The 24,461-nt window shown below is 41.8% G+C and overlaps 1 protein-coding gene across 1 annotated transcript in view; it reads left to right on the plus strand.

The window, feature by feature from the left end:
* WWP1 (WW domain containing E3 ubiquitin protein ligase 1) overlaps nt 1-24,461 on the plus strand; it is a 77,800-nt gene that overhangs the window by 1,037 nt on the left and 52,302 nt on the right. The window contains exon 2 of the mRNA XM_006924107.3: nt 17,377-17,471. The gene's annotated coding sequence lies outside the window, so the exon portion shown is untranslated. The remainder of the gene's footprint in view (nt 1-17,376; nt 17,472-24,461) is intronic.

Below are 24,461 nucleotides of genomic sequence, written 5' to 3' on the forward strand. Positions count from 1 at the left end.
GAGACCCGAGCGGCGCCGAGGGTTGAGGTGACTGTGCGGCCGCGGCGGTCCAGCCTCCTCGCCGCCTTCTCCCCCTCCCCTGACACCGCTCGCGACCCGCCAGGGTGGACTTCCTGCCCGGGCCGCGACCCGGGCCGCGACTCGCCCCGCCACCCGTCCCAGACCCGCGGCTGCGGTCCGCGCTGACGGCAGCTCGCGGCACAACCCCACCTCCACCTCGCTGACCTGCTAGGTCCCCGTGACCTTGCAGTTTTCACTAGTCCTTATTTCATCTGTGACTTGGATCGTCTCCTGTCGCGTCCTTAAAAATTTTTTTCTGTAGTTTGCCTATTGCCTTTACATCCTTTAAAATAGGGTCAGGCAGCGCACGGTCTTTTCTCCACTCGGTGGATTTCCAGTGCAGCGTCCTTCGCTCTTGGGATTACATGAAACCTACATGACCAGAAAGAACAGTATCTATTATTTTGACACTTTTTTGCTCTTCTAAGATAACATTTTCCAGAAGCTTGAGTGGCTTTCTTTTTCTATTTGGTAAGTTTTGTATCTTTTTGTGGAGCCTAATGTGCAAAAAAAGATTTAAGTTTCTGCTTTAAAATACCGTTGGGAATAGTAGTGGAAAAGGGTCATGTTCAAAGTTATCTTCTTCTCTTCGGGCGTTTTTGCCTGAAGTACCTAGTGAGCAGTTGTATACAGGTTTTTGCACGCATTCACGCTTATGTATAAATCCAGTTTGTATGTCTCACTAAATCTGTGTTATACGGGCAGAATGCGCCTTTAAAAAGAGAAAGGCATTCTTTTATTTACATGACTTGTTTTTAACTGTAACCTAGTAAATTAGCTCGGACTGGAAATTATCGTAGGTAATATTTTTTGAATTGAAAACTTAATGGCAAGGGTTGGGAGGTAGTCAGATTGAGAAGTGTAAAGTATGTGAAATAGTTATTTTAGATGGAGTTTATTAACAGGTTCAAATAGTTCTTCCTACCACCTGGGGTTTGGAAAAGCCTGGCATGACAGGATGTCGTGGATGAAGCCTCTGCCTGTTCCCCTCACGGAGTCTGGAATTTCTTTTACTTCTTTGCGCAGTTATGAAGCATCTACTGCGTGACTCTGCGGGGTGTCTTAGGCTATATCAACATGAAAATGATAGCAGTTTCTGTCATCACAGACGAGATAGGCAGACAGGACTACACAAATGCTTCATTCGTCTTTTAATAGTTGAGTGCAGAATTCATATTCAGAGGTGGTTAGAGTTACGTCTTCTTTGGCAAAGTGAGGTTAGGGGGTTTAGTTGTAGAGCTGGCTTCTGAAATCTTTGTTTTGATGATGACAGGCTCCTGATAGGCTGGGTATGGTAATCCAGGCAGAGAGAAGGGACAGAGCACAGACTTCATGCATTTGGGGAGAGGCAAGTAATTATATAGGGATGGAACAACGTATTTGTGCCAATAACAAGGGCGATAAAGCTTGAAGTAAAAATTGGACAAGTTGTTGATTGCTTTTAATGTCAGGCTAACGACCTTGGATTTAGTAGGCGGTGGGGGTCTTACAGATTTTTGAGTTTGGAATGTAACAATTGAAGCTTTGTTTTCAGAGGATCAATGTGGCAGTAGGGTGTGGTGTGAACTGAAGTAGAGAGAACCTGGGGATAGAAAGACCTCTTCATTGCTCCGGTTGTAGGTGTGAGGGGCTGAGCTGTAGCACTAATAATAGGAATAGAAAAGGAGGAAATGGATTAGACAGAATTGATGATGAGAGAGAAGGTGAAGAAAGTAAAAATAACTAAGATTCTGATCCAGGCGGGGTGAGAGAACAGTGGTGCAGTTTCGGGCAGCATCCATGGGAGCTTTATCTTTGGCGTGTAGCATGCGTGTGTTTGCAGCAGTTCTCAGTCTTTTGAGGATTAGTAATCCTTGGTGAAATTAAAGAAATCTGGCCCAGAAAATTTCCAGGTGCACCTGTGTTTCGTGGTTATAATTTTAGAGGAATCCGTGGACCACCTGAAGCACGTCCGTGGCACCCACGGGCTGATGGGTTGGCCTGCACGTGGCTCTTAATTACTGGGGGCCTTTTAAAACAATCTGCAGCTTCTTATTGATAAGAGCCCTTACTATAGAAATATACTGTATGTACATCTAGAGAAAGTATTTTATTAATACTTGTGGTGTGGTTTACAGTGAGTTTTGACTATCTTATGTTATTTGCTATAATATTACAGAAGTAGCCAAAGAGGTTAAATGATTTGCCCTAAGTATTTCAATTAGCAGGTGGGTAAAGTAGAATCAGGAGTTGATGACAGTGATGGTTTCTCTCTTGTCTAAAGATGGATGCAGCTGATTTACCATCATTGGATATAGTTACTGCCTTGAAGTGACCTCATCAGTGAGGACCAGACGATCCTGGGAAGGCCCCTCCGGTTAACTAATTTTGTGATTCTTGGGACTTAGGTTTTCACTGGCCTGTCTGTACCCATCTCATTTTCCATGGGTGGGAGAGCTGGTGAGGCCGAGAAATGATTTGGGTATATGGAGAGCAGACAGTGAGATCAGACTAGTTTTTTATTTATTTCCTTTGTTTCTTTATTTGGATAGAAGAGGGGGAGTAAAGTAAGTGAAATAAGAAACTTTAAGAACTTTATTCTGTCTTCTCTTTTCAGGTATGCCCTACTTAATACTTTCCCCCATTCAGGAAGCCTTTATGAAATAAAAATTGAAATTTTATAAAATAAATGAAATGCTGGGGCCTAGTCAGTGAATTTTTTTATTGGACTAAGTAGCCAGCTCTCCCTAGTATGATTAAAGCATAATTTGATTAGTAAACAATTGACTCTTCTGCACTTATAGGATTATCTTCCTGGTAGAGAACCAAAGAAAGCTATTAGTATCTTTTATAGCTCTAGGAACTTTGATCCACAATTATTATTAGAAATATTGAGATCTTTTTTACTCTTTCTATAAATACATTATAACAAGCAGTGGAAAAACCAATAAGTGGGCTGTTATAGTGGTGTATATATATTGAAGTAACTAGTTACTATTAGTGGAGGAAAAATGTCCAATGTAGTTGATTTTCCTGTCTACTGGCATGCAGAAGAGGGTCAGATTAGGAAAGCATTTATATTTTTTCATAATGCCTCTATATGCTTTATCATTAGATTCTCATGACAACTGAGCAGTAGGTGTGTCAGGAGATAATCATTGCTTTCTAGGTGAAAACACTGAGGTTCAAAGTAAGTTTAGAGTTCCAGGGCGTATGGCTAGACAGAGGCTAAAATCGTACTAGAGCTGTAACCTATATTTGTTCCTGGGCCAGTGCCCTTTTCCCACTGACTTGCACAGTGGGAATGTAGCTGGGGCTGCACGTGAGAGGTCCGCACCTGCCTGGAGCCTGTTCCACTCTTGTGCTACGTAGATCTGAACCTGTCTGTTTCCTCCTTTGTCTTAAAATGGTAACGTCATTGCAGTGGCTTTTGGTCGGTAACTGAAACTCATAACTATCAAAAAGTAGTTAAGGAAAAAGTGAAAGTTGATTTCTCATCTGAAAGAATGCATCAGTGAAAGGTAAGTTAGTTTCCTTTTGAAAACTTACGATTTTTCATTCAGATGCTTTTACAGATGAAATTTGTTCTTTTATAAAAGCATACTCTATGAAAATTTGTGTTGTTGGAGAAAATAAATCAGGATCCGATTTGCAAAAGTATATCATGATATTTCATGATTTTTACTGTTACACGAAATGCTTTATCATTAAAAAAAAATTATCATTAAAAAAGCTTAGTATACACTCCAAATTCATGTTTAAACAGCTTTTGGGGGAGCAAATTATGTAAAACCACATGCCAGATAGTTCCTAATTTATAAGGAAGGCCGCGTTTGCCTCAGCATTCCTCAGCCCCGTTCCTGGTCCGCAGCACACGTGGCGTGCCCGCCGCATGCAGGCCTGTGCGAGGGGCTGGGGTGTGGCAGCGAGAGGACACCGCCCTTGTCTTCCGTGACAGTCGGGAGCTACAGGCACACCTTTGAGACGTTGTGAGTTTGCTTGCAGACCCCCGCAGTAAAGTGCATTGTAATCTTTTTGCTGGTGGAGGGTCTTGCCTTCAATTTGTAAAGAAACAGCTGTGAAGCTCAATAAAGTGAAGCACAGTATAAGGTCAACCTGTAATTCTCCCCCTCCTTTTCTCTGGGTTTCGAACCAATTACGCAAAAACACGAACCAGGTGAGCGTTGTTTTGATTACTGCTTTGTAACAAGCCTAAAACTAAGTGACTTAAGACACCTTATTTATTTATTTATTTTTTTGCTCACAGTTTTGCTGTCATAGGCTGGACTCATTTGAGCAGTGTTGGTAGTCACTCTAATCGCCGTGTTCAGGTCGGTCAGTCTCTCTGTCTTTCTTGTACCGTAGTCTTGTTGTCCCAGGTCCACTTGCTCTCCGGATGGCCTTTCCAGTACTGCCGGCCTTGCATGGTGGCTGAGGGCTCCCAAGAGCACAAAAGCAGAGCAGCCAGGCCTTCTTAAGCCATACGCTCGGAACCAGCAGAGCATCATTTTTACCACGTTCCGTGGGTTCATGCACGTCACAGATCCGGCCCGGATTCAAGGGAGAGGGACTGGAGAAGTGCGGGAATCCCGGGGTTCCAGGGGACAGCTGAGTATCGCACCAAAACAGGGCTTCTGGGAAACTTTGGGAAGCTGGGACGTAAGCTGCCCGGAACTTGTACTGCTTTGAGTCTGGGCCCTCCTTAGGGAAATGTCAGGAATAAGGGAATGCCCGTCCCATCCAGGAGCAGGCAGAGTTCTTGATCGCTAGCTGGATTTTTCTCACTTTATCTTCATCACTTGTCTTTATCTCCTGTCGCTTTATTTAGGTCTCAGTAGTTTTCTTCGGTTTGTTTTTTAGTTCAAGCTACGTAATGGAGCTGGCTGGAATGAGGAAAATGGGCGTTTCTTCGTTATGACGTGATAGCTTCTAGGGGGAATGATGAATTGATAGGTCTCATTTTAAAGAATTTAGCTGTAACTTTGGAACACTTTTGAAACCTTTCATGTACACTCAAAAACGGGCCTCTGCACCCTAGTACAAATCTGCAAATTTCTGAAAATATTACATCGGCCATTGTGAGGAGTTCAGTGACTGAACGTACTGAGAAACATGACTTATGCAAAGCAGGGGACAGTCCCGTCACGGTGCTGCTTGGTGGCTCTCCCCCTCTCAGTTTCTCGGGTAGTTTAAAAATGCACAAGCGTTGGCAGGGGTGTAGGTGTGATAGCTTTTATTTAACTGAGGAAAACGGGTTCTTTTGATAAGTGTTTAGTGTACCCATAATTATTAAATAGGGCGAGTAGAAGCAAACTGTGGAGTCCTGACTCGAAGCAGGATACTGTGGCCGCGCGTGGGCCCAGCTTGCCAACGTGTCCCGCCGTTCGTGTGTGCTCGGTTAGTGAGAGGACAGCTAAGTGAACCTGCTCTGTAAAGGTTGAGACACGCTCTACCTTAAGAGCAAGTGAACTGAAGGGTTCTGTTACAGCTCAAGAATTAAAGGCATGCTGGCGTGGGGTTTAGAGCTGTCGTTATAAAGTCTGTCAGTACAGCGTTGCCTCAGTTTCATCTTTGATAGAATGTAAACAATATCTTTCTTATTGCATTTTTAAAAGGATTAATTGAAATAAAATAAAAAGTATGGTCTTTGGGACATAAGCGTCCTTCAACCATTTCTATTGCTCATAATTTCGTATTAATAAGTTGCAAATACAAATAAGTCCACTGTTTTGTGAGCTACTCATGTCTCAAGGACAGTCGTTTTGGCGTGAGTAGAGCTGCATATCAAATCTCACCTTGTAACTTAAACAGTAAGTTGCTAAAATGAATCTGAGAAAGATACTGACTCGACACGGCCGAGCGGTGCTGCTTTGGCCGTGGAGACACTGTGAACACTGTCACGGGATGCAGCACAGTGCAGACCAGTGTTTCTCAGCACAGTCTCTGGGATGCTGCTTAATTATGTAGATTATCGAATACCCTTTGTGATCTGTGGTATGGTCCTTGACAGTAGAACTCAGGAATTTTCACGTTTACTAAAAAGCTCAGATACACATTAGTTTGAGAGCTAGCTGCTGGTGGAAACAGTCTAAGCCACGGTTCTGGTGTTCCCCAGTGGGGTTCTTAGACCATTTCCTAAGCTACAGTTCATGAAGCACATATGCATAACGTGAATACAAAGAGCTTAACATCTGAACCTTTCAGATGTTTAAAGAGGCTTAAGATAATTGCCAAGGGCTTGATCCAGAGAAACTGGAAACTCGATACTGGGTGATTACAGTAAGGAGCAGGCAGAAGTGACCCTTCAAGAGGCCTCTCTGTCAGGCTCCTTGTTCAAAAAATTCCCCTTATGTCTGCAAAAGAATGAAGACATTTCTTAAAAACAAAAACAAAAACAAAAACAAACCCTACTGAAACAGGTAAGTTAGATGTTGTGATTACCAGATAATCTGATTGCTTTTCACTTTGCTAAAATAAGCTACTCAAAAATAAAGATTCTGTCTGAAGTGTGTCTAGTGGAGTTTGTGCTTCTGGGTGGAGAGCAGGTTGGTTGGGGGCCACCATCTGTCTCCTGTGGAGGAAAGCCATTGCTTAGCGTGAGGGAACTGACTTGGGTAGCAAGTCATCTGAGAAGATTCAAATTTTAAATCAATTAATAATAATAAAACCTAAAACTTGAAACTTATTTTCTCTAACTTTTGCCGAGGGCAGTGGTGGTAGCAGTCTGTGTCTGAGTCTCTTAAAACTGTAGTCTTATGACCATATCTGTCATTGGAATGGCAGATCTTTAAATTGGGGCTGTTACTGGAAAAACTTAACCTATGTTTATAGCAAACATTTTTATCATGTTAGTACATTTTGTGGTAAAAAACATGCCAAACTCATGAGTCCATCTAAATTTGAGTGGAAAAGAGTAGTTGGCATTTGTTTGAGGAGCCTATTGTTTGTTTTCACTGACTGTGGCCAGTAAGTAGTTTTGGGAGAAAAACAATCAAATCATCTTTTTGTCCTGTGAGTTGTGAAATATGGTGATGACATTTAAATGTGACTATGCAGACTAGAAAGTACACACTGTACTCAGGAATTTCATGTTCCTAGGTTAAACGTTTTGTTAATAACTTGTTTTAAAACTTTCTTTGTGGTTAATTTTCCTTTAAAGTGTTGGCTATGTAAGAGCTTAGGCCTTCAAGTCAGACAGACCTAGATTTGAGTTCTGGCACTCATTGTCTGAGTGAACTTGCTCAAGTTAACTTTAGATTAAGCTCTAGTTTTAGCATATTTAAATGTATTCATATGTAAAGTGGTAATAATAATAATACAGAGACCTATTGTGTGGTTTAAACCTGGCATTTGCTATCCAGTAAATATTCACTAGGATGAGTTTGTTGTCATTGATGTCAGATGTGTTTCAGAATTACTTAATTTTTTAATGTTAGAAAGGTAATACACTCCATATACTGTGTTATACAAACCCCAGCGAAGTCTAGGGCGGCATCCTGTACTTTCTTTGGCAAATGCTTAAGTGTGGGTAAATAAGGGCAGAAAGTAGCCACATATCTAGTCAGATTTTGCTGCTAAATGAACTCAGGTCAGTTCAGGTTTTGTCCCTAAATGAGTTATGAAGGAATTAAGTTTTTCGGGTTTTGGATGTGTGGATAAAAGATTGTGTTCCTGTATTTCTACTGTATTTTTATACTTGAGAAGAATCGCATTATTCTAGAAGTAAAATTTTAGCTGTTTAATTGTATCATTTAGGGAAGTTTCTGTGTATTGGATTCTAATATTTTCCTCTAAGAGTAAGGATAGCTGATGAAAGTTTATACGTAGAAGCATGCTTTTAAATTCTTCGGAAAAGTATGAGTTAATAGTAAATTAAGACTGTTACTTGAGTAGCTTTAAAGTAGCTTGAAATTGTATATTTATAACAAAAACTTCAGCAGTAATATATTCCTCTCAGGTGCCTAAGTATAATTTCGATCTGATCTTGCCGCAGCCGTGGGGGTTCGCAGCATGGCCTTGTGACAGACGTGCCTTTCTTAACCTACCGCTCTCTGTTTTGTTGGGGGAAGACAGTGGAGTTTCTTTGCCTCAGATAATTGAGAGTGTAGCTGAGGTGGCGCTGGGAGGATGGGCACCTTCTGTGGGCCAGGGCCTAGCCACAAGTCTAGTTTCCTGGGGCTAGCGTTAAGACTTCTTTCCCCTTCACATCTGCATTTCACAGACAAGGAAACAGAGGTGGCACACAGATGATAGAGCCGAAGTTTGGACCAAACTCGGTCCGCTCTGAAAGCTGCTCTGTATCACGTTACCCAAACACGCTCTTCTCAACGTCAAAATTCATTAGCACTTTGGAATTGAAGAGCTAGCAGATCTCCATGGCTACTCGGATGCTGGTCAGTTGGAATCCTTAATGTATTCAGAAACAATCAGGAAGCGTTTGGGGTGAACTTCGTACTCTCCTGGTGGCCAGTGCAGAGGGCCACTAGCCTCACCAGTGGGTCTGATGTTACGAAGCTTTGTGTCCCTGGGAAGGTGTCTCTCAGCCTCAGTTCTAGGCTTTCGTGACTCTGCTTTCTGCTGCTTCATGAGACAGCAAATCCTATGTATTTGAAGAATATCAAATGTTTGAAATTTTTGGATTCGAAGGAAAAAGTCTGGTAAGCCAGTATTGAAATACCACACTTTGAAACAAATGACCAATTATTTATGGAAATATTCATCATTTCGAAATGTGAGATGGTGATAATATCATGTGCAGTTTGATCTTTGCAAGGTAAGAATCTTATGTTGCCTTGGACGTTTTTCCCGGAATGCCCGGCAATGCTTTATCAAGCACAATCCCGACGGCTCACCTCCTCTTCAGCGTTGATGTGCTTGCACCTTTACATGTATTTTTAAGATTACTTGTTCTTTCTCAACCTAAGAAAAAGCATTTTCAGTGACGAGCTTAAAAGCCTCACAAAATCACCTGACTCCGAATCTTTACGTAAAAAAATAAGAGAATAGTAATATCTGATTGATGTGGCAGACTGCTCGTTTTAAGGCATGGGTTTAGCTCAGCATTTCTTAGTTTATATTCTGTTTTTACAGTGCATATGCGTGAAAAAACTGGCTTTAAGCCCAAGAAATCTGGGTTTAAAATCCTGACTTTTACTACCTTTGTGGCCCTGGGCGTTTTCAGTTCCTTAAACCTAATTTTCCTCATTTGTTAGTAAGAATAATAAAGACTCTGAAGGGTGATTGTGAACATTAAAGGTAGCTTTTTTGGTAAGGCGATGGGGAATTATAGGAGCCCAGTAAGTGGTCACTGATACTCTTACTATTTTGGGAATCAAACCTGATTCAGATTCCAGGTTTAAACTGGCTGTCTTTCTGTGTCACTGAGACACCATGGAAGCGCAGTTGGTCCCAGATAGTTACGCTTTGTCATCTTACTCTGCCTAGGCAGCATTTACACACAGCTCTGTTTATATATTAACTTAAATGTTAAGACGCTCATTGTTGTTGGAATTTTATTTTCTTCATCGACATGCAGCGAAGGAGTGGGAGATGTGTTTCTGCTGATAATCACTGAGGTGTGTGGAAAAATGACCAAACGCAAAGGTTTTTGCTTGAAAAGTTTTGATACTTTGCGATTGTAAACATAATGCTGAATATTATAAGAAATTGAGCAAATTATAGCAAATTAGATAGAGATGATCTGATTCTCATTACTGATACCATTTTGGCGCACCTCTCTTTTGTTGACATAAATAAATTTTAGTATCAATTCTTTTAAAACCGAAAAAATCCTCTCCCTAAATTAAGAATGATTATAGAAAATAAAGTTAGTGCGTGCTAAGTAAAAATATATTTCGTTTCTATGACCTGAGGAGGAAGCGGGTGGTGCAGGCAGAGAAGGGAAGATTAGTGTGATAAATGACACAGTGCTGGTGCCAAAGGCCTGTGTTTTTGTTTTTAGGGCCGTAAGTGTTCAGTTTTAAAATTAGAATAGTTGCCACTAAATTTAATGAATGTATTTTCCTCATTAAGATTTTCCAGTAAAGTCCAAACATTTTTGATAACCCTTACTTGCAATGAAGGGAAATGTTTATTTTTTTGGAAAGTTGATATAATGTATTATATTTTTTAAAGGTACATTTTATGGAGCAACAACACCATCTTGTGGCCTTATAGAATAATATCGCCAAAGTTAAGTTTTTACAACTATAAACATAAATTGTTCTGATGTTGGCCGAGGGATCAGTCACGTTTGTAATTGGACATTCTTACTGTAAATGGAGGTTAGGGAGTAGATAATAAAATTATTTGTATACTAGGGTTGCAGCTTTGTAAGAAAAATGTACTGGAAGAAAATAATGGTATAAATATGAAAATAACTGAGTTAGTATGTGAGTTGGTATGATTATGGATGATTGCCGCTATTCCATATTTTCATGAAATTTGTAGTAACTTAAGTAATTCTAAGCTAGAAAATCCTAATGTGTTCTGTGCTCCATTTTTTATTTACTAAGACGACCTAGGCCCAGAGAATTTAGATGTGTTCTTGCCGGCCATTTACAACACTGCTTTTGTCTAGGACAGTGTTACCTCAGCTGGTAACGTGAATTTTTGTACTTTTTTTCATTTTGATGACAATTTTAATCAACAAAAAATCAGTTTGAAAAGTATAGAAGTTCATTTAAAAGAGCACCTAAAACTAAATAATGCTCTTTGGTTTTTAGCCTGTTGTTTTGAGATTCTGATGACACTGTGACCTTCATTAGCAGACAGATATCAAACACTTGTGGGCACCAGGCTTTGAAGGAGGCACGTGGTTACAGTGGTGAGGATTTGTCCTGTACTTTCGCAATTTACAGTTAGTATGGAGTGAGAAAAATAAAGCTGTTTTGATGAACACAAAAGTTTGAAATCAGAGATTCTGTGTAAAAATAGAAGTAATTTATGGAGTATTTACTGTATGCCAGGCACCATGCAAAGTGCTTTAGGTACTTTTTTTCAGTGTCAGCAATTTATTTTGGAATTTTGCTTTGATTTTGTGAGAGCAGTGCACGTGGACACTAAGTATTTGTGTCCTGAAGCCTCTCTGTGGAACAGTAGGTTTCCTTGTACAGGACACGCGGTTTAGATGTTATGTGTCTGGTGGGCGTCTGTGGCTTGGTCTTGATAGCCAGCCACCATTTATAATGTTTCTATGGGGAATTTTGTACTGTGTTCTAAGCAGCCATCTTTCTCCCAGACTTTTAGAAAAGTCCAGTTCATATATAATCTGGGGATTTTTAGTATGTGACTACTAAATTATTTTTGAATAATTAGGGCTAGAAAATGTCCAAGTTTAATGAGCTTTTTCCTTATTTATGTACTTTTGGCCATTTTATTTAATAAGTCAAATGAGCATTTTAGGTAACATTTAGGCTTTACTTTTATATTGGACATTTTTGTATTGAGCATTTTGGGGGAGGCTGTGGAGATGAAATCACATTGGTGAGGTGGACATGGACTTGAAGCTCAGAATTAAGGCAAAGATGAGAGAGGGTATATAGTAGCTTTTTTAGTCCCGCCTGTTCAGGATTTTCTTTGTAATTTAATTAAAATGTTCAGTTCTATGCTGTATAGCTCCCCCTTTTTTTTAAACCTGGCCACCCTAACCAAGTCCACAGTACTATTTTATTAATTGTGAGTCTTCATTTAACACTAATTTATTAAGTATTTGGTAAAGGCTGAACACTAGGCTAGGAGCTGAAATTATAAAGCTTAGTTGTTGTACCCAAAGGATAGACTGGGCAGACACCACAGCCCCACTAAAGCAAATCCTGCTCCACGGCGTCGGCCCCCGCATGACAGCTCCTCCACTGTGGTCATGGCAATCCCTCACAGCCAGTCAGCCTGAGGGTCAATCCCTCCCGTCTACGTGCCAACAGCAGCCGATGCTCAACTACAGCTGGAGAGCACACACAACCCAAAAAAGGGACACACCTGGAGCACCCAGCTCAGGAGACCAGGGAGAGTGAACCACTGGGTCCCACAGGACACTTAGTACATGAGGCCACTCTACTAAGATCGGGAGACATCATAATTCTACTAATGCATAGAAATAAGCACAGGGAGGTAGCCAAAATGGGAAGACAAGGAAACATGTCCCACATGGGGGAAAAAAAAAAAGAAGAATAGTAAGAAGAATAAAGCTCCAGAAAAAGAACTAAGCAAAATGTAGCATCTTAAAAGCAGCAAGAGAAAAGCAGTTAGTTACCTACATGGGAGCTGATTTCTCAACAGGAACTTTGCAGGCCAAAAGGCTTTGGCATGAAATAGTCAAAGTGATAAAAAGCAAAGACCTACAACCAAGATTCCTCAGCAAGGCTATCATTTAGAATCAAAGGAGTTCACCACCACTAAACCAGTATTGCAAGAAATGTTAAAAGGACTTAGTTCAGAAGAAGAAGATAAAAGAGAAATATGAGCAATAAAATGGCAATAACTGCATAGCTATCAACTACTTTAAATGTAAATGGATTACCAATTACATTCTCCAATTAGAAGACATAGGGTGACTGAATGGATAAGAAAACGACCCTTCAGTGTGCTGCCTGCAAGAGACCCATTTCACATCGAAAGACAAACTGAAAGTAAAGGAATGGAAGAAGGTATTTCTTGCAAGCGAAAACAAAAAGTAAACACTGGACTAGCAATACTTACATAAAATGGGCTTTAAAATAAAGACTGTAGTAAGAGACAAAGACCCAACAATTCCACTTCTGAGTATTTATCTGAAAAAAAAACCAAAATTCTAATTTGAAAAGATACATGCATCCCTATGTTCATTGCAGCATTATTTATAATAGCCGAGGTATGGAAGCAACCTGTGTCCATTGATAGGCAAGTGGATAAAGAAGAGGTGGTACATGCATGTAATTGAATATTACTCAGCCATAAAAAAAGAATGAAATCTCGTCATCTGCAACAATATGGGTGGACCTAGAGGATATTTTAAGTGAATTAAGTCAGAGAAAACTATATACCACATAATTTCACTAATATGTGGAATCTAAAAATATATGAACAAACAAACAGATGCAGGTGGGGGGCTGGAGGGATGGGTGAGAAAGGGGACGGGATTAAGAGGTGCATATTACGGGTTATGAAAACAGTCACTGGTATATAAAGTACAGCATAGGGAATGTTGTTAATATTATAACTACATATAGTGCCAGGGGGTGCTAGACATATTCTGATGATCACTTTGTAAGTTATGTAAATGTTTAATCTCTCCGTTTTGCACCTGAAATTGATATGCTATTGTATGTCAAGTGTAATTGAAAAATTAAAAAAGATGAGTCATAATAAAGAAATTTACAGTGTAACAGGGGAGACGGAGAAATAAACATGGTTACAGTGCTATGAAATCATAGCAGCTAACTAGTTCAAAGCTGGAGAGATGACACAAGCTGAATCTCGAAGGACGACTTAGGCCGATGAGCAGTGAGGAAGTAAATTACAGGAAATTAGTGGGCAGCAGTTATGAGGGTGTTACAAGCCATGATAATTTGAGGAGGCAGGAGGTTAAATTCAGCAGGGCTTTTGATTCGCGCAGTGAGGAGTATGTGCAAATGTTTGTTGATCTGAGTAAGAGAAAGAAATTTGTATAATCGATAAATGAGTTATAGAGTAATTTTGAGAGCAAGGCATTCACATTGTTTGGAAAAGGTTGAAAATTGGCCATAAAAAGGGTATCTAGAGATGGGTCAAGATTTAGAACTGTTAAAAGATAAACAGCTATATTAAGAGTTTTAAGAATTTATTTGAAAAGGGTCTATTCGAATGGGACAGCACCAAGCCAGGAGTGGTCAGGAGCCCGCTGCCGACAGGAGCCGGAGGAAAGGCTCACACAGAGAAAGTGCAGAAGCAGAGAAGGGAAGCTGTTCGCCTGGCTGTGGCTCGACGCCCGGCTGGCTGTTTGAGATCGATGTCCTCGCGTTTGGATTTCATAACCTTGAGGCCTTCGGGCCCCGGTTTTAGTTTGCTTCTCTGGCCCCGTGCATTAGAGGCATTAGTGCCTCAGATCGCCCCCTTACCTGACTTCGCAGTGCTGAGAAAATCAAAATTGGGATATATATGGTGTATTTCAATGTAAATTTTTGAGAAAAGTTCATTGTAAAGCAGAGAGATTTGCCATGCAATGTTTGAGAGGAATAACACTTGAAAAATACAGCTGAATGTAAATTCGTCATGCACGAGAAAGTGACGTAGGCTAAGAGGATAGGAAGAAAGCGAAGATGTGAGACATGTCTGGAGACGACGTCGGGGGAAGGACTGGCTCTGTGTTGCCGGGAAAAAAGGTATCAATTGGAAGACTGAAAACAAGGCTTGGGAAGAAATCCATGTATTTACTTTCTCTGGTTGAAAACCTGGAAGTGGGTGGAGATGATGAAAGCTAGGTATTAACACTGACTTAGGAAATCTGGCATTTGGAAGATGAAAACATTTTTCTCATCCACAACGCTTCTGCGATCCTCCCGTAAGGTGCTATATATCATGCACTGAAAGGAACATCGAAATTGAAAGTACAGAAAAGGTGGAGAGAGAGGTGAGGTTATTAGATCCTATGGCTGGACAGGCATTTTCAGATTAAAATGAAGAGCCAAACTCTAGGCAGAGGTTAGAGGGTTCCCCGGATGCCCCCCGGATGCCCCTCTGTTTGTCCTTTGGTAGGTGTTGCAGGTGCTCTTCAAGTTACTGGAATGGCAGTGTTTAGAAGTGTTCTTTTTCACCCAGTGACGCTTATAAATTAGCAGGAGGGTGACATTCCTGTGTTTTCCATTTAAGAGGATTAATCAGTGACTTTTATACAGCGAGGTCAGTGTAGACAAAGATTCTGAGAAATCAGCCGGCTTCGCTCCCAAGCGGTTGAAAGTACATACACGTTGAGACCTTAGCCCCGAGCTTATCTGAAGGTAGAGGGAAGTTGCGGAGAGATCCTGGGAAGAAAAGGCCTGTGGGAGACGAGTTAAAGTCACGCTCACATTGCATCCTTAAGCTTGGAACTGATTGCACTTCTCCTGTCCCCCTGAGGTGCATGCGGGGAAGTCTGGAACTCTGAAGCGCTCTGGAGCCATAAGCGGTGGCGATACTGCCGCTAGGTGGGGCTGAGGGTCCTGAGTCGAGTGGACAGATGCTGACGGCGGATGCAGGGAGGCTGTGAGCAGAGTGGGCTCGTTGCCGGAAGGGAGAGTGGCCAGATCTGAGGCCAGCAGTTGTTGGCAGTTGATGCCGAGACAGAGGAGTGGAGATGATGGCATGCGGTGGGGGGACAGTGGGACTGCGTGTTGTGAGGAAGCCATTCGGGGAGTTGAAAGTGTCTTCAGACCCTCGGGAGACCACTGTGGTGATGATTTGTAGTCTGGTGCAGGTGATTCTGGGGGCTGTCCTGAGAAAGCTTCCCACCCCTTCCTCCTCTCCACACATGCAGTCCGTTTGCGTGACATCGAGGCCTGGTGATGAGCAGTCCCTGTGAAACGGATTTTCCCCTTTGAGTATTCGGGTCATACAGAAATGTAAAATTGAACAGAATTATGCTTTCTTATAACAGGCTCTCACTAGAAAAGTCTCTCTGAGATACATCAAAAAAGCTGTCTGCAGTTAGAGCCATCCTGTTGTTTACTAAGGTTACCCAGTTCCCATCCAGGGGGTTCTCCCGGGGAGCAGGACCAGAGCCGGAAGGTCTGAGCGAACCAGGACGAGCTGTCACCCTCTTGTTTCCTGTCGCATTTTATAAACTCACTGAAATAACCAGCAATATCTTTTGATAAATGTTCTCTCTATATAGAAGTAATAGTTCCATATCATTTAAATTTCCCTATTTTGAGTTTGTTTTTATGAAATACTTATTTTCTGCTGTAGAATTGCTGAATCTTGGATATTTCAGGACATGGGAGGCTGCTTGGTTCCTCTCTCTTTATCTTTGCCACATTCATTGAGTTTTAAATTTCGTGCTGTTGATGCAATAAATTTGGCTAAATGCAGGCTTCTTCACCTTACAAGTTCCACGTTCACGAGACTCACCTTCTCTAGCGCCTGGTAGCAACCATCCGGTCTCGTTCCTGAGAAGTTTCCTGTGTGTTAATACTGTCTTCTGGAGTCAGTGTTGAAGCTAGGACTTTGTCTTCTACCATCTTTGTGTTCTTGCCATACCCACTTTACAGACCAGCTGGTCAGTATGTTATTAATTGACCCAGGCAGATAGATGCATGACAGTGTTTCCCTGGCTCTTCCAGACATTGACGCTGTGCAGAGTATGCAAAATGGATCAGATCTGTTGTTTTTTAAAATGTTGCTTCTGACCTAATGACATCTGAAAGTAAGCAGGCAGTACAGGTATATCTTACACGCAAGATATACAGTCTGGAACTTGGAGGACGGGAAATGTAGTTTTGTGTCTATATTAAGGGCCCTGTATTCGCTGCAGCTGGATAAGAATGAAGCTTTATTTTCTCTGTGGCATTTTTAAAGGGTTCTCCTGGACATAAACAGCTTACGTGTAAATGGCCATATGCTCTGGGCATAGGTTATGACCTAAATTCATTTGGATGAATAACCAGTTCGCTTAAACTTTGTTCAAACTCAAGCTTTGCTTTTTCTTTTATCACGCTTGGTCACACAGCTGTGAAGTGGCAGAACTAGAAATGAAACCCAAATATTCTGACTCCAGAGTTGGCTCTTGAAAACTGTGCTGTTTTGTCTCCCACAGTTCGCTCCTCTTCTTAAGTCCTTATCCTGGTTATGGCACTGTCCCCCAGATAGCAAGGTGGGGAATTGCACTCTTTCAGATGGCCTTTTAGTCCCCAGCTGCCCCGTAATCATCTGGTCACAGATCTCATACAAATCTTCAGTTGTCTTTTTTTGTTCACACTCTGGTTCAGATAAACTCGTTTTAAATCGAACCCCCACTGCTGCCAAATTTGTTTTTCTAAAATGCAATCCTAGTTACTGAAATCTCTCAGTGTCTGTGGATAAACTAGGCTACTATGCTGGGTATACGTTGACTGGCACATAAACTATTCCATAGGAACCTGTACAGTTTAGGTTCCCCTGTGAGCTGTTAGCCTCGTCGCTTCACACGGCCCTTACATTCCATTTTCTAGCCATTCCAACAGTTCTCTGAACACGTCAGACTCGCCATGATTCAAGACAGTTCATTCAATGGCGGTTCTCTCTGTGAGCCTCCTCCTGACTGCTGAAGGTTGGGTTCGCCCCTTTCTCTTGGGTGCCCCCAATGTGCTACTCGACATTCCGCATCTGTTTCAGTGACGGTCGCACTGAAAGCTCTGTATGTGTTCACAGGTTTATGTCTTCAGCAGACTATGTGCGCCTGGAAGGAGGGACCCGAGTCTTCCTCGTCGTCACACCCCCAGTGTCTAGCGCGGTCCTGGCACAGGGTAAGCGATGACGGCCCCGCTATGCTGAGACGGTTAACCCGTCAGGCTCCGTGCGCGTCGATATAGTTCATTATACTGTAGCCCTGTGCACATCGTCACGAAAAATGAAGCCGTGCACTTTAACACTGCCGAGGCTCGATTGCCTCGTGGGTGAGGGGGAGTGGTGCCTCCCTGCTCTCACGGTGACCGTGATGCTCAGGTTCAAGAGCACGTGGAACAGCATGTTCTGTTCTAAGTGCCACACAACTTGACGTTATTAAATAAAGTGTGGGAACTAATCGTTTCTTGAAATCGATCATTTTATGTGTTGTGTATCTTCCCTTCGAAGGCAAGATGGTGCCATTTTTGTACCATCTCTATCGTGTTTGGCAGTTTAAACTTGCAGTCGCCAGTTTCCAGAGGCGCACGCGCTTGAGTCGGAGGATTGGTTTACCTAGAACAAGGGGAGAAGCAGCTCGGGGGCGGCAGTGCAGGAACACAAAGTAGCGGAGTGACCAGCCTTCTCCTTGCTTGGCACTGTTTCCCAGTCTGGGTAGTGTTTTAAGCTTCGCAGTTCTTCTCGAATAACTAGTCCTATGCCTGTTTGTCTCTTTTATTCTCAGCAATTATCTTTCTATCTAATTCATTTAATAAAGTCCCTCAATTTCCTTTTAATCTACCTCCAAATGAGCTAATATCTTCACCTTGCCTTAGGTCCCTTGTTTACTGTTCTGGGGACGGAGTGTCTTTCCTGGAAGACTAGTTAGTTGCACATCATCCGCATGGAAGCCGTACCTTTCCCCGCTTTTCCTTCACAGGGTACAGGCTACTCCCTTCCCATCACACCCGACGACTAGTGACCGCCACTTCCCTGTTCCTACTTCTCTGCCTTCTGTGCATTCTTTAAATTATTGAAAGTTCTGTAGTTTGAACATTCCAATTTATGAGTAACATACGGAAGTTAATAACAAAAGCAAGCGTTTGGGAACCAATCACCGACTTAAGAACTAGGTCAGTATCTGCAGTTAGAGTTACCGTGAGTGCTTCTGCCCTCATAGCCTGTCTTTCTCAACCCTTGAAGTAACTGCTATTCTGAATTTGTTTTTTTATCTCCTCTTTTTTTTAATAGTATTAACACAAATATATATATTTTTTGTTTTGAGTTTAATAATTTTTCCATTTATAGGCTTTTTAAAGCTTGCACAAATGGTATTTTGTTATAGAGGAAAGTCTATTTACAAATCTTCATACATTTCAAAGAGAACATTCAAGCATCCTAAAGGAATACATAGAAAAATCTCAGTGTGCACATTCAAATTTATAACGAGAAAATAATCATGGAGACTTATTTTTGGACCTCGTGGATGCTGCTGCACCACACACAGAATCAGCTCCTTCCCCAGAGTGCAGAATGGAGCGGAAGCACTCACCATGAGTTCATTAGTTTGCACAGAAATGTTTGGGCGAGAGTCACAGTGTACTCCCTGAAAGTGACCGCTTTTCATGTGATTGCCTTTGATCTCCGCCGCTGGCTCTTCAGGGGGCTGCATGCAGGGCCTGCTGACTGTATGGCTTGAGACTCAGGATCCACAGTGTCTTTGGATTTCTTTTTCTGTCATGGAAACGTGGCATTTTTAAAGGAAACACAGGGCAAAAGGTGGGTCATGATAACCGCCAAGAGAATTCACTTTTCCTTCTTTAAGAGAGGCAGCATTTCTTGATGGCCTCAGTGTGGAGTGTCAGTTCTTAGAGGTGGGACTGAGTGACAGGCAGTGTTAATACTTAGAACCCTATTTGTCTTTTTCATTCACTGTCATGTTCCTAAGATCCATTTTTTACAAGTTGCCTAGGCATTGTTTGTTCATCCTCACTGCTGCGTTATGCTCCGTTTTATGAGCCTAATTTGTTTAACCATTTTCTACCTGTGGGCATTGAGTATTTTTTGTGTTTTTATGAAGAATGCTTTTACTTGGCACATGAGTATAAACATTTTCATAGTATGTATCTAGAATTGCTCACTGAAGGACATGCAAATGTTCAACTTTACATGATGATGCCACATTGTTTTCCAACAATTTTAAGGCAAAAGATTTTTCTGAAGAAAAACCAGAGTATGTTTTCCAACAATTTTAACACCTACCAGCAGGATTTTACCAATTTAAACACCTAGTACCACTGTGTAAGAGCCATCACGGTTCCACCTTCTTGGCCATTATTTGGTGCTATCAAATGTCTAGTTTTTACCTTTCTAGTGAGTTTAAAAACATCTCATGTGATCATAACTCATATTTCTCTGATGATTCATGATGTTCTGCATCTTTTCATATACTTATTGGCCTTGCAAGTTTCTCTGTCTATTAAGTTCCTGTTCTGGTTTTTGCCCATTTGTCTACTGTGTTATTTCTTATAGAAGTAAGTGCTTATGTAATTCACATACTAATCCTTAACTAGTTTGTGTTTAATGAATATCTCCCAGTTGATGATTGTCTTTTGGTTTTCTTGATAATGTGTTATGATAAATAGAAGTTCTCGGTTTCCACATAGTCAAAATAGTCACACTTTCTTCTTTGGTTAGTATGCTTCTTTAAGAAATCTTTCTGTTCCGGGAGACACAAAACAATAGTTTTGTGCTGTAATTTCTTCTAAAAGTTTTCAAGTTTGCCTTTCGTATTTATATCACCAGTCCACCTTGAATCGCTTTTTGTATGTGACGTGAGGTAGGGATCCAGTTTCATTTTTACCATGTAGATAATTTCAGGACCATTTAATGGTCCCCCACCTCCCCCATCCCAGAGATCTGCATCGCTACCTCTGTCACATGAGTATGACCTCACATACACTGGTCCATTTGGGGGCTCCCAGTTCTGTTTTATTCACCCTTCATCACTCTCATCAGGTATTTGTTGGTTTTTGTGTTTTCTAAGAACTCTGGCTTTGTTGGTCCTGTTATCTTTTTTTTTTTCTTTCTTCAAGGCTTTCTGTTCTTTAGTATCTTCTACTTTCTTTGTGTTTACTCTGTTCTTCTAACATAACAAATTGGCCTATTAACTCATTAATTTTCAACCTTTTCCTAGTATCAGTCTGTAAGGCTATAGATTTGCCTCTAAGTGTAACTTTTAACGTATCCCACAAATTTTTACATATGGTACTTTAGTTATTCAGTTCCTACTATTTTTAAAGAAATTTCAAATATGGCTTCTTCTGACTCATGAAATATTTAGAAGTGGTTTTTCTTTTTTATTTGTATTTTTAAAATTTATCTTTCATTATTGAATTTTAACTCAATTGTATTATGGTCAGAGCCCGGGAACAACATGATAAATATATTCTTTGAAATTTAGTGAGATTTTTATTTCCCTGTATGTCCCATGTATTCTTGAGAAGAATGTTTATTTCTAATAGTTGGGCATAATATTCTGTTTATGTGCATTAATCATGCTTTTTAATCATTTCGTTTTTAACTTTTTTGGTCCATTTGACCTATGAAAAATTAGCACGTTTTGAAATCGCCCATGACAATAGCCAGTTTGTCAATTTCTTCCTGTAGTTCTAACAATCCTTTGAGGCCCCCACCTCCTGCCTGCCCCCAAGAGATGGCGAGTTTTATTTTGTCTTTTCTAAATGGAGATTGGTTTTGCTCAGGAGTATTCCAGGGTGGAGAGCAGGTAGGAGATAGCACGGGCTGTGGAGAGCAGCGCACTCCGAGTGCTGAGGCTGGGTCTTCAGGCTTCTCAGGAGTCTGGTTCCTCTCCGCCATGTTTCCTCTCAGGCTCCTCCCACCGTCTGTGTTCCCGCCACCTCTTGGACCGTGCTGCAGTCTCCACCTTTGGACACTCACCCCGTCTGCTTGACTTTCATTGTTCCAGGTTGGTCCCTCCTGAAGTAGTCGAGCTGGAGCCCCTCCCCCGTCACTCTTGGCGGACTGCTGCTCTGCGTTTGAGCTCTGCGGCCAGGCAGAAGCATTCGCTCTTCGCTTCACCTACACACCCTCTTCGGATGCAGGGGCCGCCATTACTTTTAGCAGCTGACCAGGTTCAGGAGGCTGAGAAGTTGGACAGCGTATTTCATTTTCCGGCGACTTCTCCCTCTCTCTCCTTCGAGCGTCTGGTCTGACTTCTGGCAGGTGGGGCTGAGGGCCTGGCCTGAAATGACACACTTCGTGTCCTTGACCATTCCCGTTCCTGAGAGTCTTCACTGCCGGTCTGGGTGTGTCCCGAGGCTGTCATTCTAGTTCATCCAGCTGATGCTGCGCTTTCTCCCCTTCCTCCTGTGGCTGCTCCTGTCCTTGTTTTCCCACAGCCGGTCAGCAGGCCTTGCCCCTCCACAGACCAGCTGCTCGACCAGACAGGGAACTAGCAGGGGAGGAGCTGCCTTTCCGAGGAGTACTCTGAGGCTGTAGATTACATTTGGGTCTTTGGGAGGGACCTCCGTCATCACGCCTGTGATCATCCTGAGAATAATCATCTTTGGCGCTCACGGCCGGGCATCCCATCGATCGCGTTGGTCCTCGTGGCCGGCCTGCTTTCTCTGTGGTCGTCACCCCGGAGCCTGCACTGCCACGTGCATTTCTGCCACTGCATCTGCCATAGTCTCTCCTGCCTTGGCCATGGCGGTCTTGGCCTCCACAGTGATTGCCTTCCACATCGTCACCTCTGTAGGTGCATGTCACGAGCTGTCTGTGGCGCTGAGTCCTCCAGTCTGTCTGCTTCGTCAGAATCCTGGTTTCTTTCTCAGTCACAGGATCGGTCATCCCTGTCTCTGTGCTGGGCTTGACTGGCAGTACCCACTGGAATTCATTTACCCGGACACGCTTCACGGAGACTCGGCACTGACCGGGGTCCAGGCTGTCAGACTCAGCATAGCTGAAGCCTTTCAGGGTCTCTCGATTGCCCGGTCCACATGGTAAATGCATTGCACTGACATTTAATCCCCCAGAGAATTCTTTAATGGAGACATCTGCCACATCACAAGTTGAGCTCCCTAGAAGAACAGCGTCGGGTGGCGTCTTGGGAAGATGAGTCTGGTCCTGGGTTCCCAAGCAGCCTGTGGAGCCAAGTGCAGGATGCAGTGGTCAGCTGGGGCGCCCTATGCATGCGGTCATCAGCATCGGTGCCAGGAGGTCGAAACTCCTTCCGGGTCACCTTGTATCAGTCCGGCTGACTGGTTTGGGACACAGATGCTTGCTCCACCAGGGTGACCATCCTCAGCCAGGAGTCCGTTAGGGAGGTAGTCATCTTGGTTGTCTGTTTTGCTGAGGCTGCTCTGTTGGGGCAGAATGCAACGTTAGGCTTTTTTTTTAAAGCATGAAAATTTAGAGTTTTGTGTCTGCTTGCTGAATTGAACCTCGTATTTTCTTTGTTCTCCTTGATAATGCTATTCGTTCGCTATTTTAACTAATCCCAGCTTTCTCTTTCTCTTTGCTTGGTTACGTCCCTTTTCATATTTTTGCTTTCACTAAGTATCTTTATTTTGTACATATCTTCTCTAAATTTGTCCATATACATTAATTCTGACTATTTTTGTATTTTGACTCTTACTTTGTGCTTTCTGATAGTCTTGGTTATTTATGCCTTTTTTTTTTCTTTTCAGCCTTTTTTGAATTGACCAAGTTGTTTTCTTATTGTATTCTCTTCTAATTTAGAAATTATACCTTTTTATTTCTGTTCTTTTATGATTACCCTTGAAATTCTGCTGGGAATGCTGCACAGTCTAAAGTTGAACTGGATCAGTCCATCTGCTGAACATGCAGGAATTTACACCATCCACTCCTGTCCCCTGTCCTTGTCCCGTCCCTCCACTATACGCTTGTTTCCCTTGGTTCCGTATTTTAATGGCTTAAACTGTTTTTGTTTAAACACCGTGAGTACACGTTACTGTTATTTGATTCAGACAGTGTTTATGTAGATTTACTTGTATGCTGCCAGTTCCTTCATCCATCTTTCCCTCCTTGCGTTTCAGATCATCGTTCTGTGGTAATTTTATTCTTTTTATGAAACACAATTTTTAGGTTTCCTTGAAGTAAAGATCTGCTTTTGGTAAACCCTCTTTTGGTTTATCTCGCAGTGCCTTTTGTGTTCCCCAAAGAGACCGTCGGTGTTTGAACAATTTTTTGACTTTCTTTATAGGTGCTGCTTCTATCTTCTGTGCTCACGTTGTCCCTGTTGAGACTCTGCTGTCACTTTACTCCCTCGCTCTGTGTCGTCTCTTTCTCTCTGCCTGCTTTTAACATGGTCTTTGCTTTGGTGATCTGCAGCTTCAGTGCTGCCTGTCTCAAGTGCGAATTTGTTTCTTCGGCTTCATTTGTATATAATTGTGTTTCTTAGAATTGTGGATAAATGTCTGTAATTGGTTCTGGAAAATTAAATCATTTTCTCTCCCGGTATGACCTCTATCTTCATTTTCTAGGACTATGTGTAGAAAATACATGTCAGAGCTCATTTTATTCTTCATGTCTTTTAGCTTCTCTTTGATAATTTCCATCTGTTTATTTAAGCATTCCTTCTAAATGACTTTTTCAGAGGTATATTCAAGTTTACTGATTCTTAAGTTCTGTCTAATCTGAATAAACTGTGGACTTTAGTTAATATGTGAATATTGGTTCCTTAATTATGAAAATTGTAGCACATTGCTATATGATGTAATAATAGGAGAACTAGGTGTGGGGCATATGAGACCTCTACAACTTTTCTGTAAATCTGAAAACTATTCTAAAATAGTTTAAATTCTATCTGGTTCTTTTTCAAATAATACGGTTCCATTCTCATAGTCTCTCTTGGCTCGACTGTTTTATCTTTTATTGCTGAAAATGACTTTTAAAAGTTTGTATTTGGTATTCATAATATTTAAAGTCTTTGGAGGATTAGAAGCTATTATTTTTTGTTTCTGTCGACTTCCTCGTGGTGGCTCATGTTCTTTAAGTCTGATGTTTTTACATTGGTTGCTCTTCATCATGCGTAATCCCAGTGGCTTAAATTGGAGTGTTTTCCTGTGAGCACAGGCATATCTTTCTGC

This window comes from Pteropus alecto, unplaced genomic scaffold, assembly GCF_000325575.1.
Source record: "Pteropus alecto unplaced genomic scaffold, ASM32557v1 scaffold87, whole genome shotgun sequence".
In the NCBI taxonomy this organism is placed as follows: Eukaryota; Metazoa; Chordata; class Mammalia; order Chiroptera; family Pteropodidae; genus Pteropus; species Pteropus alecto.